Here is a 21,556-nt window from a genome sequence, read left to right as displayed (position 1 = left end):
CCCCAAGAGTCTGTACAAGTCCTTTCATCTCTCTGTGCCTCAATTTCTCCATCTGTAAAATGCACAGGCTCAGAAGACTTTACTGATTTAGGCTTCTCCTTCCATCAGAGCAGATCCATGCCTTCCCTGCAACTATCCCTCCAGGGCCACCTAGAGTGATCTGCTGAGGGTCCCAGGGCCGGGGTGGGTCATTCTACCCACTCTACCAGACTGCCTACCATCTTCAAGAGATGCTATAAGCAAAGGACCCCAGAATGAAGAAGTGTTTATGAGCACCATAAGGAACTGAGGCCCAGAGAGGTTGTATGACTTGCCCAAGATGGCCTAAGGAATAACTAACAGCCAGGACCTGAACACAAAGTTCTCATGCACCCGTTAGTTTTTCCTTGTTTGTTTGAATAAGGTTGTTAAGAGTTCAAATGTTGGAGTTTGTTCTTCTCAGGGCACAGCCGGTTTAGAGGCTTAGAGCCCTTCGGATGTCTCCAAATCCAAAGGTTCTGCCCTTCAGCCTCTGCCTCTGCTTTCTTCTGCCTCCAACAGAGATGGAAGATCTCTCTTATCTCCTTCTGGGGAGCCCAGCACCAACTTGCCGCGGAGAGAGGGCTTCTGGCGTAGCTCCACTGAAATCCCAAAAGTGTTCTCTGCAGCAGAGTCGTTTCTCTCGAGTCTAGCGCGATCAGCCAGCCAAGAGGAAAAAATGTATTCTGCTATAGATCCTTCATCGCTGGCTTTTTATCTGCCTCTTCTGAGAGAATGGGATTATGGGTTTTCTCCCATAGTGCTCTCTGGCCCAATGACTTTAAGGGAGGTGTGAACTCTCTTGAAGTTAGAAAGTGTACTTTGTGAAGCTAGCATACTTGTGGAGTCCAATGAGTAAAGGTGGGAACACAAGCCTTGTCTTGATTAGTTCTACTTAGTACCTTGTTTCAGGTTCTGGCCAAAACAACTTCTTGTAAGATTAGATCAACTCTAATTACTTAGCAGTTAGTAAGGATTCCAACATAAGGTAAGAGTTTTCTGAGTAAATCCAAACAAATAAGCAAGAATACCATACCCTGCTCCTCCAAGGAGTCTCCTGGTGCCTCCTCTGTATTGCTGAGAATATCTGACCCATGGACATTATGTTAAACTGGTAGTTCCCAGGCCTGCTCTCCAGCAAGCCCTGCTTCCTTCTAGTTCCAGCACAAATCCCACCTTCTGCAGGAAGCCTTTCCTTATCCCCCCAGTGCGAGAGCCCTCCCTCTGAGAAGAGCTCCAATTTATCCTGTAGATTCTTTGTTATGTACAAAGTTGTTTGAACACTGTCTCTCAACTAGCTTGGAAATACCTGGCCTTTCTTTGTACCTCCAGTGCTTAACACAGTGTCTGATTAATAAATGCTTACTGACCTGTTTTACCTGATTAGGCATAATTCATGGATTAAGAAAGTCACTTGATTATAAATGATGGAAGCCAGGAAAATTATATTCCATTCACTCATTTATTTGTTCATTCACCAAGCATAAGAAGATGCCAATTCATCTGTGAAATTGAGGGGACTGAACTTTAAATGATCCCTAAGGCCTTTTCCAACTCAAAATAATTCTGCCTGTGATTCTATGTTCCAAGGGCACACTATTTACAGAACACTCTACTAGACACTGGCGAGGTTCCTGGAATACACATTCATCAGCACACCATAAACATTGAAGAGGACCCAGAGTGATCAGCTCTTTGCCACCACAAAAGGAGCTGCTATAAGAATTTTGCACACAAGAATCCTTTCCCTCTTTTTTTGGTCTCTGTGTAGTACAGGCTGGGGAGGAGTATCCTGGGGTCCAAGAGGAGGTGCAGTCTAATAATTTCTCAGGCAAAATTCTCTCCAAAACAGCCGGTTCAATTCCTGATTCTGCCAACAGTGCATCAAGATGCCTGTTTATCCTCAGATCTCTGGTACATGTTATTTACAGTTATTATCAGTTTTGTCAATCTGATGGCTGTCAAGGAGAACTCTGGTCAACAAAATGGCCACCATGGCTCCAAAGCAGAGTCATCAAACAGAAAAGGATCTTGGGGACCACGTACCAACTTAGAAATCCACAAATTAACATTATCCAGGCTGTACTCTATTTTTACTTATGCTGGTGAACATTTCCCAATAACATAGAAAGATGATGGACTAATATGCAGAATGAGATATGTGTTTATAGACAATGTGGGAATTGATTTTTGCTTAACTACATATAATTGTTTGTTTTTATTTGGAGGGAAGGGAAGGAAAATAAATGCTTCTTGTTAATTGAAAAAATAAAAGTTACAACTTTTTTTAAAAAGAGGGACAAAAGTCAAAAAAGATAGACACAGGAAGAGTGAAACTGATCTGGAATCTATTAAAATCTAGCCTTTTTTTCTCTTCTTCCTTGATGAGAAGAAATGACCAAGAAGAAGGCCTTTAAATGCTAACCTACTCCACAAAACATCATGACACGAATTTGAAATCCCAGTTTAGAGACTTTGTTAAATCTTATGTTTAAGTGTTTTTGTTCTGGCAGGAATGGGAGTCTTTTGAAATATACCTATCACTCTGGGGCTATAAAATGGGGCACAGATCCAGCACAAAGCCTTTCCAGCCCTAAAATCCTATAAATTCAGTGAAAGGAAAGATTATGTGAATGAGGCCTGACTAGATTAGGCTCTTCATTATAATTGAAGCAATAAGGACTTTGTACAGTACCACCAAAGGACTGAAATGACCACATGACTCATGAAAGAAGAGACAGGAAGGAGCCTGGCTGTTATTTAAGTCACTGAGTGATGTTGAAGTGCCATTTTATCATTCAAGAGAAGAACTAGAAAATGCCTCTGTGTTTGCCACATACTTTGAACGCTTCGGAAAAAAAGGCAAGATATAAATACATGCTATTATTACTTACCAACTTCCAGCTGGTGAAGAAGGAAGGTCAGCTGCCAATTTAAGGCAAAAGTTAAATCAAGTGATTATATTCCCAGCTTGGAGAAGGGAGGGAGCTGAATAATAAGCACATATCTGGGTCCTTTAACATAAAATTTCAACCCCCTGCAAAGTAGGGCAAAGGGACTCTGGCTGGCTTCCTCATCTCTGTTCCTATTTAAGAGGAAGTTCTCCCAATGAGAATTCCATTGGTCATTAAGGGGGAAGGGAGGCAACAAAGCCTTTCCAGAGCCTCCACCTTGAAATGGTCTACAAAGGCTGGTTATCCTCTCCTGCCCTAAGCTGAATCAGCATGTTGCCAGGGTGAATGCCCTCGGTTTGTATAGCGTTTGTAGTTCCTAAATCTGATCAGAACTGTTTAGTCTTATGTATTTATCCACTGAATCAATTAGTGTTCTTACATCAAGCACAGTGCTAGGTACCAGTGAAACAAAGACAAAAAATTATTTTTTGCCCTCAACACACTTACATTAGGAAAGAAACATCCAGAGCATAGATAAAGACAAAATATAAACAAAGCAGTTTTAGGGGTGAGGGTGAGCCTCATATAACAGGTACCTTCTGGGCCGGTCCTTGAAAAAAGCTGGACATTCCAACAGGCAGAGGCAGTATGTACCAATGGGTGAGAGTAGAGGAAATGGGCCTTGTCACTGGGATATGAAGACAAGAGGCTTCTTATCCCAGCTCAGCTCTCTCCTTTCCCACTGGGACTTGTGGAGAACAGGCAAACTAGCTAGCTGGAGGGTGTGGAACCTTTCTTATGGAAAAGGAGGCTCTGTGTTTGATCCTAGAGGCCCCCAGGGATCACCGGAGTTTCCTGAGCAGAGGAGTGCCATGCTCAGACCTGTTCCTAGGATAGCAATCTGGCAGCTGCGCGGAGGAAAGACTGGAAGCAGGGAGGTGGGTCAGGAAGCTCGGTGAGGGCACCGAGGATGTACGAGGAGGTAGAACTGACAAGAACTGGCAGATAGAAGACTAGACAGAGGGTAGGAGTCCTCAGGATGATCCTAAGGCCTCAGATGACCTACACTCTCCTCACCTTAACATGGGGACAGTAACTGCAGTGCTACACAGCTCCGAAGAAAGCACTTTGTAAATCCTAAGTCACTCTGGACCACAAAGCAGAGGGAGCTGTAAAATACTGGGGAAAGTCCTAACAGGCAACATAGGGATAAAGAGAAACCAAGCTGTTTGCCGAGGGCCCTCACAGATGTCCCCATGGTGTCCTTTCCAAAGAGACTGAAACTAGGCAAGTCAGTGCAGCCTGGAGCTCAGGAGAAAAACAAGTTCTCAGCAGCAAAAGCCAGGAGAAAGGCCTCCCATGGAGAGAACAGCCCTAGTACCTGCTCACTCAAGAAAGCCGGACAGAAAACTCTTGCAGTCTCCACACCATTCTTTCCTGCTCACCATTTTGCAATAAGAATGCCAAGGCCTGGGAGATGGAGGTCACACAGCTAAAGGGACCCACCACATACCATCCCCATGGGGAACTTTGTAAAATTAGACTGAATTAGTTCAGAGCCTTGCCCGTAATAGAAATGTCACAAATATTTGTTTAACTAAATTTATTAAAATGATCTAAGTTGCTTCTCTATATAAACAGATGGAGTGGCTTTTTATTTCTGGACTTCAGCCTAGGACAGCTCAACTAACTCCCTTCCTATTGGAGCAGACAGTTTTATTTTGGGAATGGATTGTGTGGTACAGTAAGAATTAGATGTGTCACATATGGGGAAAGGAAAAAGGAGGGGCAGGAGATAGGGGCTTAAGAGGGGTCGTTGTTTACGGTATTATGTGTCCAAAGCCTAGCCACCTGGCTTTGACAACAGAACATGAGTTCTAATGAGACTAGCAAAGGTGCCTGCTCCAGAGGCACTGAGAGAGGCAAGAGACTTCTGCTTTACTCCAACCATCTGGCTTGGACTCCTCTCAACATTTACCATGTGTCCATGTCAACACAGAACTAACTTTCCTCTTTAAAAAGCTAACCACACTGACCAAGGTCACCCTATCATATATCCTGCACTCTGGCTTCTGTTCCCCTCCTCTAATGAAACGACATTCTCAGAGGTCACAAGGCAAGCTCACAAAATAGAATCTGAACCTCAGCACTGGAATGGCCCTTGGCAATCTAGTCCAAGTACTCTACTTTAAAGGTGAGGCATCTGAAGTCCCTTGTCCAAGATCATGCATGGTCACAAAGTTACCAGTCAGTGGTAGAACAAGTTTAAACTGTAGGGTCTATATTCTTAGTTAATGCTCACACCAGCTACTTATGCCGCCTGTGCCAAATTCTAAATGACAAACAGTAATCTTTTTCACCATCTTCTCTTCCCTTGTCATCTCATCTACACTGACACTATTAACCCCCATTTTCACTCTTCTTGAGCTCATCTACACTCACATTATCACTTAAAAAGTTCATTTTGGGGTTTCTATGATTAAAAAAAAAACCCAGAACAGGAAAAAAAGTCCTCAGGGAGCTCACTCTCATCCACACAACTAACCTTTACAGTTTTACAAGGAAAAAGTTAAGTGGCTTGGCCAGGGTCACCCAGCTAGTGACTATCTGCTCTTGCGGACTAGTCTAATATTCTGTGCACTAGACCCACTCACTGTCACCATGCATAGATCTTTTATACATGAAACATCTATCCCCCTTTCTCCCATCTTAAGAAGTTGATATTTTTTAACCAAATTGTAGTATCCTATATTTATTCCTAATAAAATATTTCCATTACATTTGACGTTTTGACATGTTAAGATTTTGATGGATCCAGATTCTCTTGCTCAGCAGATTGTTATCTCTCTCTCAAGTTCTTATCTCCTGAGAATATAATAAGCATGTCATCTAAATCTTTGTCCAAGGAACAGGTAAAAATTTTGAATATAGCAGGGCCCAAAATAGATCCCTATGACACTGTTAATTACCTTGCAGTTTGGCATCAATACATTAACCATCACTAACTCTCTTTTTTTTTTTTAAAACAAGTTCTGACACTAATTAGAATCCAGTTCACATCTGTCTTGTTCAAATGCTCTGCTAAAATACAAATATAGCACGTGTGTACCATTCCCCAATCTACCAGTTTAGGAAGTCCAGCCAAAAAGAAGAAAGGAGGGTCATCAAACATGGAGTAATGGTTGCTCTTTCTCTTCCCAAGTACATATAAACCATCTCTTAATTAACAAGTTAAAGAATTTTTGCTAACTATATTTTCTGCAACATATTCCGATCTCTCTGACCACTCTTTTGATAGCTTCTTTGAAATTAAACCATGCACTGTTGACTCTTCCAGTAGTACAGGAGAAAGAATGATGAAGTGGCCATCAAGACCAGAGTTCTAGTTCTGACTCTAAGATGCCATGTGACCTTGGCCATGTCAGCTGTTGCAGAGGATGTTAATGATGCCAGCTACCACTTGGTGCAAACATGTTGGCTTTTAACCAGCTCTCCCATCCAAGAATAGCAGAGCACTAACACTCATAAGGAGGGAGTCAATATTTTAGGCTTAAGGCAAAAATTAATCAACAAGCATTTATTAATGGCCTACTACACACCAGGCACTTTGCTAGATACTGTTAGAATAAGATTAAAGAAGCTTACATTCAAATGGGAGAGACATACTTATTTTAAAAATGTGCACCAGAGAGAGGACTATGGGAACTGAGTGTGGATCATAACACAATATTTTCATTCTTTTTGTTGATGCTTGCTTGCATTGTTTTATTTCTTTTTTTTTCCTTTTTGATATGATTTTTCTTGTGCAGTATGATAATTGTAGGGCTATGTATAGAAGAACTGCACATGCTTGACATATATTGGATTACTTGCCATCTAGGGGAGAGGATGGGGAAAAGGATGGGAAAAAACATTTGGAACACAAGGTTTTTTCAAGAATGAATGTTGAAAATTAAAAAAAAAACTTTAATAAAAAAAAATTGGGGGAAAAATGTTAGGCTCTGAAAAGAAATCCACAGGTTCCCAAGGATGCCACTATTGATCATCATATAGAAAGAATCTTTTTTTAATTAATTATATTTTAAACATTTTGTTGAGTTCTTTTTCTTCTTTAAAATGATATATGAGATGATGGTTCTCTCTGGGAGAAGGTAGGTTTCTCGGGGGAGATTTTCTGGAGGCAGCCTTAGTATCAGTTCAGATTAATAATTACCCCAAATGCAGCCAGTTGGTAAAAATACAAACGTTTATTTTCTCCTTCCAAAGTAGCCTGGTTAGTTGAGGCCTATCTCTCTGCTTGGTTCCAAGAGCTCTTGCAGATTGTCCTTTGCTTCTGCCTCTGCTTTCTTCAGCCTCCAATCCAGCTCCACTCTTTTTTTTTTAATATATATATATTTTTTTTATTTTATTTTATAATAATTTTATATTGACAGAACCCATGCCAGGGTAATTTTTTTTACAACATTATCCCTTGCACTCGCTTCTGTTCCGATTTTTCCCCTCCCTCCCTCCACCCCCTCCCCTAGATGGCAAGCAGTCCTATATATGTTAGATATGTTGCAGTATATCCTAGATACAATATATGTTTGCAGAACCGAACAGTTCTCTTGCTGCACAGGGAGAATTGGATTCAGAAGGTAAAAATAACCCGGGAAGAAAAACAAAAATGCAAATAGTTCACATTCATTTCCCAGTGTTCTTTCTTTGGGTGTAGCTGCTTCTGTCCATCATTTATCAATTGAAACTCAGTTAGGTCTCTTTGTCAAAGAAATCCACTTCCATCAGAATACATCCTCATACAATATCGTTGTCGAAGTGTATAATGATCTCCTGGTTCTGCTCATTTCACTTAGCATCAGTTCATGTAAGTCTCTCTAAGCCTCTCTGTTTTCATCCTGCTGGTCATTTCTTACAGAACAATAATATTCCATAACATTCATATACCACAATTTACCCAGCCATTCTCCAATTGATGGGCATCCATTCAATTTCCAGCTTCTAGCCACTACAAACAGGGCTGCTACAAACATTTTGGCACATACAGGTCCCTTTCCCTTCTTTAGTATTTCTTTGGGATATAAGCCCAGAAGTAACACTGCTGGATCAAAGGGTATGCACCGTTTGATAACTATTTCCAGCTCCACTCTTCATGTAATTCCGCTGAAATCTGATGGAGAGCCTCTATCTGTCTCTTATATATGAGAGAGAGGAATTGTGGGATATGAGAGAGAGGGATTGTGGGTTTTCTCCCATAAGTTACACAGTTACACAGTTAACTTTCTGAATCTCCCATACTTGTGAACTCCAATGAATAAAGGTGTGAACACAAGCATTGTATCAATTAGTTCCACTTAGTACCTTGTTTCAGGTTCTGGCCCAAAACATCAACTCTAATGAGTTAGCAGTTTGTAAAGATTCCAACAACATTTCACTATTTTTCTCTTCTTTTTCAGTACTGTCCATGTCCAGAGTTCTTTTTCATAGACCAGAATAAGTGGGTTTCAGCATTAAAATTAACTAACGTATCCATTATTTAATATTTTGATATTCAGAAAAGCAAGGGAAAAAATAACATCCCAAAGGAAAATGAAGATCAACAATGTAAAATGCTGTTAAAAAGCATTTTAAAAAGAAAATGAGAGCTAATAAAAAAAAAAAATTCCATTTGTCAATACAGATATCATTGGTGGGAAAAATGTGAAGTATAAACTGAATACAGGAAAATTCATACAAAGTAATTAAAGACAAAGTACTTCAGAAAAGAGGGTACTAACATTTGGGGGAGATAAGGAAAAGCTTCATTCAGAAGATCAAAGAAGATTCTCAAAATAAAAGGGCAGAACAAATTCTGCTTATCTTCTTTCCACTCAAATGTAATTTCTAGGAAAGTAATGTGATCATCTCTATACTTACTTCACAGGATCACTGAGGTCACATAAAAGAAGGTATTTAAACACACTATAAATTCTCAAGTACAATATGGTATGAGTTGAAATTAATACCCAATACTTACCAACAGAAATCTAAGGGGATCAAAGTCTCCTCTAGAGAATTATCCTGCTCTTCAGTCTCAGAAAACAAAAAGAGAACCAGGCAAAGAGGGAAACCAAAATATCCCATCCCTCCAGTATGATAACCTTCTTTCCTTCTGTCTCCTCCTCCTTCTCTCACTTTTTTCTCCCTCCCCTCTCCTGAGAGTACTTAACTTTTGTGATATTATGGATCACCTTAGCAGCTTATAGCATTTGCCTATTTTCATTTTTACATTTGGACTGTTCATCTATAGGGGCTTATTATTTGGTACACAGTATAAGATACTGATTTAAACCCACCTTCCCCATGTTAGATTGCTTTCTATTTTTCTCTACATTAAATCTGTTTTCCTACTTTTTTTAGCCAGTATCATTTTTGATGGCTTTATATTAGTTTTCTATCTAATAATACTGACATTTTCATTCCTAATTTCATAATTTGCTTTAAATTTAATTATTACTGCAAATAATTTTATTATTTTATTACTTCCATAAGGTAATCCTTCAGTGAAGTCATTGGTAGAGTATTAAATCGGTAAATTAGAGGATGTTATTGTTTTTATTTAACAAGGCCTACAAAAAAAAGCAATAATTGATATAAATAGCTGCTCACAGTTTTGTTTAAATCCATTTGTCTTGGTAGGTTAATTCTCTAATATTTTACATACTTTGGGAATAATTTTGAATGGAAATTTCTATAGTTTCTTTCTGTTAAAATTATATAAAATGCTAAAATTAATATTATTTTGCATCTTGCTCAACTAGCATTTATTATTCAGCTAAAATTTACTACAACGGTAAAGAACAGTTGTAGTTTTCAAAGAGCTCATAATCTGATGGGAGATATGCATAAACAAATTGTATAAATAAAAACTATATATATATAAATACATAGATATACAAATATGATAAATTACACCTAATCTTAGAGGGTAGGCACTAAAATTAAAGAGAATTAGGAATGGTTTCTTACAGGAGTTGGCAATCTAGCAGAGAAACTACAAAATCTTGAATTTTTAAAAAATTTCCCTATTTGTTGTGAATTTACCTTATTTTTTTTTTTATTTTTACCATCTAATTTTCATTTCTTTTGGAATCTCCTATATGGTTTATTGATTTTGGTAAACAAAAGCTCTTTTGGAAATCGTTATCAATTGAAGACTCTAATTTTTTTTTCCTCTAATTTTCAAGATTTTTTTTTTTTTTTTGTATTTGTTTGAAGGGTAGTTTAATGACTTCATGTTTAGTGGTGATGAAAACGGGGACAGTTTCAAGCTCAGGAGAGCCAGCAAAAATGCCAAGAGTTGGGAAATGGAAGAGGCTATACGGGGTCTGTGGAGCTGAATAAGTAGTAAGAATTCTGGAAAGGTAAAAAAGGGCAAGGTTATGACAGCTTTCAAAGCCAAAAAAGAGGATTTTACATTTGATCCTAAAGATAATATGGCTTAATTGAAATAAGCAGGAGGCTTGGGGAGAAGTATATGGTTAGATTCATATTTCAGTAAAATCAATTTGATAATTAAATGGAGAATAGAATGTAGATGACTTGAGAAAGGGAGTTCTACCAGGAGGTGTAAGGAGGACACCACCAGAGCCTGGGCTCTTTTAATCACTTTGAGCAATGTCCCTGTGGTTCTCCAAGGAGTTCTCTAAGTGGAAACATCATGTAATCTACAAATGGGGTAATTCTGCGTTTCTGGTCAGGGTCTCTTCCCTTTTTTTGGAGATGAGTGAGCAGGGAGCTACTTCTAATATTTCTGTGGTATTAATATAACAATAAGAGAGGAGCATTGTACTACCCTTATACTTAATGGAAAAATTTCTCCATGTTTCTCCATGGTAAATAACACTAGCTCCTGGTCTTTGGTTTTTTTTAAATCTATTACTTTGATCATATTAAAATAAAGAGTTCTTGCATGCCTATATCTTACAGGTTTTTAGTGTAAATGAGTGGTACATTTTGTCAAAAATTTTCAGTGTATGTAGTGAGATAATCATGGTTTTTGTTAATCATATTTTCTTAATTTTCCTAATGTTGAACTACATTTGTGTCTGTTATAAACAAAATTTAATTATAATAAAATGTTTTAATGTACTTTTATAGACAATTAAAATTGTATTTAAAATTCTTACAATAGCATTAGAAATGTTGGTTTATAATTCATCTTTTTTTTAATGTTCCTTGTATCAATATTAGTACTATAATTATTTTATAAAAGGAGTTTGATAGAGCATCTTCCTTATTATTGAGAACAATTTTGTGACATATTTAATTTTTTAAACTATTTAACAAAATTTGTATGTTTAGTTTAGAGATAGAGCATCTTCCTTATTATTGAGAACAATTGTGTGGCATATTTAATTTTTTAAACTATTTAACAAAATTTGTATGTTTAGTTTAGAGGATTTTTTGATAATTTGTTTATGGATTGATTTCCTCCTAATATTCAGGTATTTAATATCTCTATTTCTTGTTGTTTATTTTAAGTTTTATTTATATATGCTTTGTATAATACTCTTCTATTTCCTTTAAAAACTCTTACTTTCATAAATAGGTACTTAAATATAGTAATTTATGATTTAACATTTTTTCCCATTGTTCATTGTGAATGTACCTTTTTTATTTTTATAATCTGCTTTTTTTTCCTTTGGGAATCAAATTAACAGTTTCTTATTGATTTTATTAAACAAAACAAAGCCCTTTCTGAAAATGGCTATCAATTCAAGTCTTTAAATCTTAATTTTCTTTCTTTTCTAATTTTCAAGATTTCTCCTGTGCTTGTTTCAAAGTTAATTTATTGACTTTACAATTTCTAATTCATGCTTAGTTAATTTTGTTTTTCTAATTTAATTAGTGTTTTCAAAAATAAACATTTTCCTCTGAGGATTACTTTTGCTATGTTCCATAAATTTATGTATGCTGTCTCAAAGTTATTCTTTTTAACATTATTATTTCTATGATTTAAGAGCATTTCTTAGTCTCTATTTGGGTCTGCACATTTTATTTATCATTCTTATTAAGTTATATTCTACAGGGGTTGGGCTTGTTTTTTCTGACATTTTTTATACAAGAACATGAACCATTTTGGAAGGCTAAAACCAAAGGGTATTCTTTAATATTCACATTCAGAAATTACCTCAAGTCTTTCAGCTCCAATTTTTCTAGATATCTTCTCAACTTTCTTTTTGATTATATAGTGAATATTCATTCAAGTCTCCTGTGCATACTGTATTAATATTACTGTCTCTTCTATGCCATTAGTGTTACATATATTTGATTATTACATTGTTTCATTATCTCTAGTATTTTGAAATGTAGATTTTTGGGGGACAAGTTTTTATAAATTTGTAAATTTACTAAATTTAATTGTTGCCTTGTCTGAGATCATGATGGTACTGCCTGCTTTTCAGAATTTGTTTGGGGCAAGATTCATTTTATTCCAGAACCTCATTTTTACCATGTGTATCTTTTCAGGGTTTTTCTTTAATGAAGCAACTTATCAGGGTTTGTTTTCTTATTCATTTTTCATTTTCTCTGTCATTTCATTAAGAAATTTAAATCATTCACATTAAATGTTATGTGTTAAATCTATGTTTTATTAAGTTTTTAACCTCCAATGCTAAATCTTAGTTTTGTTTTGTTTACACAAATCTAACCGTAGTCTCCTCCCATGGATTCCTAAATCCTCAATCCTGCCCAATTTTAATTTTCTTTTTTTTTAAGTTTCCTTTAGTTTGGATTATTGACATTCTTTTTCTCTCCCTCCGACACATAAGATTATTCATTCCTCCCTGACCATCCCTCCTATCTCTTAGTTTGAGTAGCATTCATTTATTATTATATCCCTGTCCCAGAATTATTAAATTCAATGGGAGATAATAGAGCTGAAGAGAGGCAAAAATACTGTATCTTAAATAATGGGACTCAGTCCTTTCCTTGCTCTTTCCTTTTGCAATATTACAGTTATGTATATTACAATTTTTCTTTATCAAAAATTTATTAAGATACTGATCCTTCTTAGTATATTTTGGTTGCCTATGTTGTTTATTTTTTAAAGTTGTAATCCTAATGTCAGAATATGTTCTCACCATATTTATTTGTAAGCTTACTCTATTTACCCAATTTCTCAGATGGATGCCCTTACAGACCCAGAAATTCCATCCCTAAATGAGTTCTAAGAAATATAATCTCTTCTTAGAAAAGTTCTCCTTAAGTGTTCATTCTCCTCTGAAGTGACTTGTTTTAAGTTCCCAATCAACCAGCTGTCACTCTTTTTCAAACAAGTCCAAGTCAAATGTCATTTGTTCTAAATTCTCCACTTTGTCTTACTGATGTCTTCTTACTGGTTTCCACCCCTGTTTCTTTTATTTCTTCTTTTAATTTTTTTATGGCTATTCAGAAATATTCAGGAGTTTCTTACAGTTGACCCACTGCGATAGGAGAGGGGGGAAGAGAGCTCCCCTTTCTTCAGGAATGTCCTTGTGTATTTCCCTCAATCTGCAATACTTACTCATCGGGCTGGCTGATCATTATGCCTATCTTATCAAGCTTCTGCTGGTTCTTGCGTAAAGCAGCTCCTCTATCTGCCCTTCTTTTCAGAAGTCCCTCTCACTTCTGTATGAGTAGAACTGAAGCAGACTCCCATTTACTGTTGACCAGACCACTTGGGTTAGACTAGTTCTATGACCTCCTTCCACTGTGGTCTGGGTCACCTCTAAGGGGAGACTTGATCCCAGGGAATAGTCAAAGGCAGCATTCTCCATCCACAATAAAAGACTCAAAAAAGCACTACTGCCAATCACAAGCAAGTATTCAGTGCCTAACATGTGCCAGACATTATGCTAAGTGCTGAGGAAACAAAGACTCCCAATTCAATCTCTTGCTTAGGGTGATCTATTTTAAAAGACAATATAAGAAAAGAGTGGTGTCATGTCTGAAGACTTTGCTTTAAATAGCTAAACATTAAGTTTAACTTTTTTTGCTTGTTTGCTGTTAAAGAAGGGTTAGTAGAAAATGATTACAGTTAAAAAAATACACTAAAACCAAAATAATAAAAAGTTTACATAAATCCTCCTCCCTCCCTAGACAACAGAGAAAAAAACATGACCTTGAGATTTGCTCCCTTCTGCCCCTAGCATCAATGTAAAGTTTTTAGAAAGGAATAAAAAGAAACTGGAACAGAAGAGACAGTTTTTTTCTCAAAAGGAAAATTTGCACCCTGTTAATTAAATCTGGACTACAAGTCTGAACAAGAAAAGTACAGGTAATCTGAATTAAAATAAGATAATCAACTATGATTTTATCTAATGTTCTAATGCAGTAAACATGCCAAAGAGCAAAAGTTACTTCTTTTAAAACTACAGAAAGCCTCGAAATGTTTGTTTAAAGTCCAGTCAAACAGTAACCACTCCTCGCTAAGAGTTACAAGGCAATTTATTCATACCTTCCTTCACCCTCCTTTTGATCTGGGAACGATGCCAATGGGAAAACCTGCCAAGCAATGAAATTCTGCTGTTAACACTCTTTGGATTTTTAACTTTAAACAACTCAAACTTTTCACAGAAATTTCTCAAACCAAAAAATAAAACTTGGGGAACCATGAGCAGAGCAGGGAGTTCAATCAGCCATCTCCTGAGATTGATCATGGATCATGGATCAATCTGAGAATGATGATCCAGTGTATGCTCTCCATAAAAGAAAGCAGGTAATTAGAAGTACAAAAACTGCAAGAATCAATTTGAAAAGAAGTACAATATACCATCCTTTGTATATATGGGTGCTAACCTTCCCTCACCTCCATAGAAAATGAAGGAAGAGGAGTTACTCAGGGTTAAACAACTGCTATAATATCAGTTCTCAATCTATGGTCTCAGGGACCCTTAGGGATCCCAGAGATCCTTTCAGGGGATCTCTGCAAGGCCAAAACTATTTTTATAATAACACTAAAACTTTACTTCCATTTTTCGCTCTCACTTTCTTGTGAGTATAGGATATTACAGAAGCTACATAACTTGTGAATTAAAGATGTATCTGTAAATACAATGAGTTAATATTTCCCCTGCAGAACTGTACTTTTGCAAATGAACAAGTTTATTGATGTGATTGGACTTGCTGTTTTGCTTATGTTCCTCTGATAACAGTACTAAATAATCATCAAAGATCTCCTTATGTGAATGCTTAGCCACAAATAACGTGGCAGTCAAACATTACAAGCAATGAATATCTTTTTTGAATCTGATAGTTTACCCAGGAACAACAATTTTAAGCAATTTGCAATTTACATTTGCCTCTCTTCACTAAACTTCAAAAAATATGGTTGTTTTTCCTACACATGTGACAGATTTGTTACTTTATATGAATCAATGTTTTAAAATTTTCATCAATTTTAATTTCTAAGGCATTAAAAGTCTTGAAAGGGACAACCCTCATAAACAAAAAGCACTCTTTAACCATTTTTAAGAGGGTAAGGAACCAAAAAATTTTGAATACCACTGTGCTACAGAGTAATTAGTTACAAGCAAGATGACTTGGTCTCTTTGGACATACAAGTCTAGAGTCTGGGAGAGGAATTCCGAACTCTGGAGTGCAAAGATGCCTAACTTTCAGAGAAGAGTCCAGGCTGACAGTTGGAAAGCACAACAGAGCCCAGACTACTCTGACGTCCTCAGCTTTCTGGTCCATCACAAGCCATGTCTCCTTTCAGAGGCAGAGAGAAAGCTCTCCAAAGGCAGAGGGAAAGCTCTCCATAATCCACCCAAGCCCACCCATCATCCCCCCCACACACACTCCTGGTCAGTCTCCAGCCAAGCACACACAGCTTGGGCTCCCCGGTGCCAAGGTCCTCCCTGCCAGTCTCTCTTGAAATCCTACCCATCTGCTAAGACCCAAGGCCCTGAAGGACCCTGAGGCTCCTTTCTCCTGGGCCTTCCCTGATCAGCGCCCCCTCCCCTCCTCTAGAAGAAAATAAATGAAGCAGACCCGATCCATTGGGAGAATGAAGATGGCTCTACATGAGGCCAGAAGCCCTGGACCAAGTCTAACCTCGTCCTATGAGGTTTGGGTCAGGAGACTCTGAGGCAGGAACCAAGGACAGTTTCCGGGTCTTTTAACACCACTTCAGATGCAGCCAGGCAGAGTGGCACAATGGCTACATTGCTGGTCTCAGAGGCAGCAAGTCCTGAGTTCAAGTCCCACCTCTAACAGATAGTGGCCTGTATGCCGAGCAAGTGACTCGATCTTTAGCATTCTAAGATTCTATGTTGCAGAGCAGGTGAAATTATGCATTATGAGAGAGTCCGTGACAGGGAAATCATAGGTTCCCCCCCAAAAAAAAGTATCATGTATAAGAAAAGCAAAATATAAATACATTTTTTGAATCCTTTGATACTTTACCCTACATAATAAAATAGGTGGTAAAAATATTCCCCTCTCTCCATTTTCTGAAATAAAGAACTTTTATACAGGACAGCTTGGTAGTACAATGGATAGATAAGAGTTCAGGGCCTGGAGTCAGGAAATCCAGCCTCTGACACTAGCTGTGTGACCCTAGATAAATCATTTTACCCTGTTTACCTCAGTTTCCTCATCTGTAAAATGAGCAGAAGGGCCAAAACACTCCGCCAACAAAAACCAAATGAGGTCCCACAGAGTCAGGCCTGAAACCACTCAATAACAAATGCATGGAGCAGGCTGATTTAATCACCAGACTTGACATAAGAGCCTGGGCCACAGACCTAGAATAGTAATTTGCACTCTGGGAGATGATCAATGAAAAAATATCTATTGATTGATAGAGAGACACTTATTGGGCCTATTTGGGGCTTATAGAAATCCCTAATCCAGTTTTTCCTGAGAAAGTTTATATTTTAAGAAGAATATCCTGTCCCCATCATCAGGCACAGCAACTAGACACCCTGCAGGAAGGTGTGGAGTCTAATTCTGTCAAGAAAGAATTAGGGGAGCTCCTTCAGCCCTTATCCTCACCTCTACCCCAGTATCTCCTTCCTGGACAAAGGGCTCTGTGTCATTCTTGAGTGAGATTTTAATAGGAACGCTGGCACTCTTTTCAGAGGCTACAATCAAATCAAGACACCTCTAATTGCATGTGGCTCTTATTTCATCTAGTAACAAAAACAACTGTGGTCCAGGCCCTTCATGGAAAATTATTCTACTATGTCTGGAGTGTCCCAGTAATAAATTTTTCACACTGGGGGAAAGGGCCATCAACCTTCTCCTTTCCTAGTTCTTATGTGGAGAGTTGAAGCTGGTCAAGAATTAACCTGATAACTCACATGAAAAATCTTAATAAACAGTGAAAAGATTAATAAGCTCCAAGGAAATTGAAAATATTGTGTAAAATGGTATTTTTTCATTTACAAAGTATAACTATGCCCTTTTATCATATAAGTGCTAGTTACTGTAGTAGTAGTGATGATGATGATGATGATGATGGTGATGAGAAAACTGAGACCCACAGAAGGGAAATAAAAAGTAAAGTCAAGTTGTTTCTGCCTACTATTTCCCAATCTAATTACCCCAGCTAGAAAGCATCAAGTTATCTGGATCTCCTATGTGCCACCATCCAGCCCCATTGAGCTCCTGACAAGCTATGCCAACTGGAATATATAACGATACAGTTTTTCTTCTGACTGCCTAAGCTTTAGAAAACACATTTAAGGCCCTTGCTTCCTTCTGACAAAGCTTGACCTCTCCCACATCAACCCCACTAACAGAGCCAGAGGTAGAAGAGGTAAGAAGACACCTGATCCAGGATGGCCCATCCATCTATAGAGAGCTGAGAGATAACAGTATATTTTCTACCAATACTGACTTAAACGGCTAATATTACCCACTTGACCCTGTTTTTATACACACACACACAATTTCTTAGCAGTGACTGCTAAGACTAATATCTTTTTAGGAGAGAGAAACTTTAATATATACAATTTACCCACAGAGGTGCTCAATAAAAAAAAAAAAATTTTTTTTTAATTCTGGCTTCCATTTAAACAAGTATAGGCATACCTGAAACAAAAAAGGAGAGATTTTCATGATAGTATATCACCCTCCCTACCAAAAGATGTGCATGCTGACTTTCCCATAGAAGTATCTATGGTGTTCTCCATTTTGTGATTTCCACCAGATCTTCCTTACTCTGTATATATTACAGATATATTGACATTATTGTTGTCTTTAGCTACAGAAGGAAAGCTAACAAGAGTTAGCACCTAATTCTTTTGGGTCTCCTTTCTTCCCTACAGCATTCAAATCTTCACAAGTTTCTCTGAATCAATAACAACAAAATGAATCCTCTTACTTTTCACAGCTGGAGAATTGGTCACTTATTTTCATCACAAACACAAAACTCTGTAAGAGAAATTCAAAAAGTTCCCAACCCTTATTCTTAACATTGAGGACTGCCTAGAAAACCTTAAGAAGACTGCTCATACTCTCAGCTACAGAAATATTCCTTTCCTTTGGGTCAAGCCTTAAGCTAGTTAATATGCCAGGGCACCCATTCTGCCCAGAGCAACAGCAGCCTCATTATTTTTTTTTGGGGGGGGGGGGACATTCACTCTGTGCCAGAGAACTTCAGGAGAGTTTCAAAATGTGCCTATTTCACTGGCTACAATAACATTGCTTTTACCCATTTCATCCGGTGCAAAGTCGCAATTTGCAACCTAAGCCTAAAGTCCCACCCAAGGGCATTTTCCAGACATTTTCAGACTTCAGAGATCAATCCTCTCTTTTTTTCATTCTCTTATTGAATCTTCCATTAGATCTAGAAAAGAGTCCTTAAAGGCTTGAGAAAAGTCATGATAAAATAGAACAGAATAAAGCAGAGGAAAGAGCACGGGATTTGAAAATCAAGAGGCTTGGATTCAAAACCCAGCTCTCCCACTTACTTTTTCATGTACCCAAGCCAAATCGATTAAATTCCCTGAGGCTAAGCTTCCTCTTTTGTAAAATAAAAGAAATGGATAACAATAGAGGTTGCTAACCTAAATTCCAAGAACTTTTTTTAAAAATATTTTTTGGTAACTATTTTGACATAATTTCTTTCCTTTTTTAGTCCTATATCATTTACATTAAATATTTAGAAACATTCTGATATTTTAAACTTTTAAAGTGTTTTAAACATTTTAAATCATACTCTGAGGAAGTCAATTTATAGGCTTCACCAGACTGCCTGAGAGATTCTCACACACACCACACACACACAAAAGCAATGGACTCAGTGAAATCCCTTCTATCTATAAATCCATGATCCTAAGTGGGTACAAGAATAAGTGACCTTCTCACTTATCTTGCAGGATACAAGAGGGAGAGCAATTCAGTAACAAAAATAACTGTCTACTGTTCACTTTTCCCCTTCTATTTCTAAGACTTCTCCACAGTCACTTTGCCCTCTCTCTCCTCTCCAAGGAAGAACATTCCTGTCAAAGTTTCGGTAAGTCTCTCAGTCCCCTGTCAGCTCAGCCAGCCTTTTGACAGCATGACAACCAGCAGGTTCAAGTCCTTGGGCAGGAAAGAAGCTCTGACATTGACTCTTTTCCACTTCTTCAACCAAGCACAAGGAGCGGTTGGGTGGCTCGGGGAATAATCACATACATTTAAGTACACTATCCTTAAGGCATGTGGTTCCCCACCCCATCCCCGTAGGCAGTGCATGCATTTCCACTTTACTAGTGAGAAAACTGCCTTCTGCCCAGGGTTAACACAAAGGGTCAGAGCCAAATTCTGGGACAAGGTCTTGGAGTACAACGAAAAGAGAAGACTCGTTTTCTGACGGGGTTCAAGCTCCAGCTCAGAAGGAGGGGAAAGGTGAGCACAAAACCTTCACCTGCATCTAAGAGTCTCCATGAGCAAAGCGTGCCAACCGCCAGCGTGCTCTGCTGCCAGAGATCTAGGGGGCGGGATGGCACGGGAACTGTGCCCAAAGGCCTGGCAAAGGTAGTTGTGATGGTGTGGAGGACACGGCTCTAGAGTGGAGGACTGTTCCCAACACCAAGTGATACCAGGTCCAAAAAAGAACCCCAGAACTTTTCCCCTGGAGAGCCCCTTTCCTCCCGGGCTAACCCACCCGGGGTTGGGCTTCACTTGCTTAAACTCGACAGGGCGCCCCTCCGAAGGAAATGAAGCTCAGAGGCTCGACCCTAGGCCTGGAGTCAGAGAGAAGAAAAGTCGGTGGGAACAGGGTCCCTCGGCACTGCCCCCAGGTGCGGGGGAGGAAGGAGAAAGAACCCGACTCTCTCAAACTCGGGCTGGCTGAAGCGCGTGGGATCTCCGGCCCGTTCCAGGGCTGAGGCTAGGCCACCCTATGACTGCCAGCTGCGTTCTGCTCCCGCGGACGATTCCCACAGGCGTCCCCGGGAAGGAGGCGGCGGCAGCCGCAGTCGGGTCCTGGGCACCGAGAGGGGATGGATGCCAGAGGGGGCGGGAAGGGCTCGGAGGCTGCGAACACTGCGGCTGAGGCTGCGGCAAAGATTCTCTTTTTCCCTTCAGCAATGCGTGCAGCGAGCGCAGGGGGCTGCAGCCTTACCTGGGCTTAGGGAGAGGGTCAGCAGCCCGCCTCCTCCTCTGCCTCCCGCAACCGTGCACCTGCCCTGCGTACTGTCACCCTCCCGCTCAGCACTATGGGACCAGCACGCGCTCCCGGGTATGTTTACCAACTCTACAGCCGCGCCGCGCGAGACCCTGGGACGGCCTAAAGCCCCGCCCCTCAGGGTCGCTCCGATTGGCTGCGCTGCTTTCTCCCTCGGAACATGGACCCGGGCAGCGGCACGCAGGAACCAGGCGAGCTGCGAGCCGCGAGCCGCTAATCGTACCTCGTGCCCGGACTCCCTAAGATTGGGCCAATCAGGAGCGAAAAGGGAGAGACGCGAGACCAATGAGAGGCAACCCTTCTTGGGCCGCTTCTGGCCCCTCCCCCACGCTCATCACTCCTCCCTCCCTGGCCTGTAAATAGAGTTAGGCGGTTTGCCTTGTGCAAGCGTTGGGCCTGCCCTTGCGGGCCTGGGAGGGGTAGGGGTACTAGGGGCATTTTTCTCGCCCTCTGGGGCCTTTGTCGTTGCCATCCTTGCGGGAAATGTTGCAAACGGCCTTAACTCGCCAGACCTTCCTCATGGCCAGGTTTCAGTGAAGGGGAAGAGAAAAAAACATGCTGCAGCGGAAACTCGTGTGTGCTCGTGTTACTGCTTCCTTCTGTGTCTCTCTTTCTTTGACTCTCTCTCTCTCTCCTTCTGTCTCTTCCCTCCCTCCCCTCAGGATCAAATGGAACAACCTCTGCCCTCCATCCCTACATCTTCCTCCGCTCCTTGCTGTTCTTGAAACAGGCGCTCATCTCCTGCCCGCCAGCCTGGCCCCCGCGCCTGCCATGCTCTTCCGCCTCAGCCCCCTCTCCTTCCCTTCCAGCCTCGGCGCCAGCCTCCCACTTTATGCGGGAAGCGTTCCTTGTGTTACTTTCCTTCCATTTATCCCCTATTTCTGTCTCTGCGTCGTTGTTTCTATGTTGCTTTTCCCGCGAAACTGGGAGCTGCTTGAAGGCAGGAACTCTCTGATTTCTCTCTCTCCCCAGTACCACGTTGTCTGGCGGGCACTCTTAAATGCTA

At 39.6% G+C, this 21,556-nt stretch overlaps 1 protein-coding gene across 2 annotated transcripts in view; it reads right to left on the bottom strand.

Annotated features, from left to right (window-relative positions):
* COQ8A (coenzyme Q8A) overlaps positions 1–20,582 on the bottom strand; it is a 54,773-nt gene extending 34,191 nt beyond the window's left edge. Inside the window, exons 1-2 of one of the 2 annotated variants that reach the window (XM_051993426.1) lie at positions 20,488–20,579; positions 14,389–14,435 (exon numbers count right to left, since the gene is read on the bottom strand). The gene's annotated coding sequence lies outside the window, so the exon portion shown is untranslated. Of the gene's footprint in view, positions 1–14,388; positions 14,436–20,487 lie in introns of both variants that reach the window. The other variant, XM_051993425.1, reaches the window with a different exon arrangement.
* Positions 20,583–21,556: the final 974 nt, after the last annotated feature.

This window comes from Antechinus flavipes, chromosome 4, assembly GCF_016432865.1.
Source record: "Antechinus flavipes isolate AdamAnt ecotype Samford, QLD, Australia chromosome 4, AdamAnt_v2, whole genome shotgun sequence".
In the NCBI taxonomy this organism is placed as follows: domain Eukaryota; kingdom Metazoa; phylum Chordata; class Mammalia; order Dasyuromorphia; family Dasyuridae; genus Antechinus; species Antechinus flavipes.
This window is presented reverse-complemented; position numbering and strand designations above follow the sequence as displayed.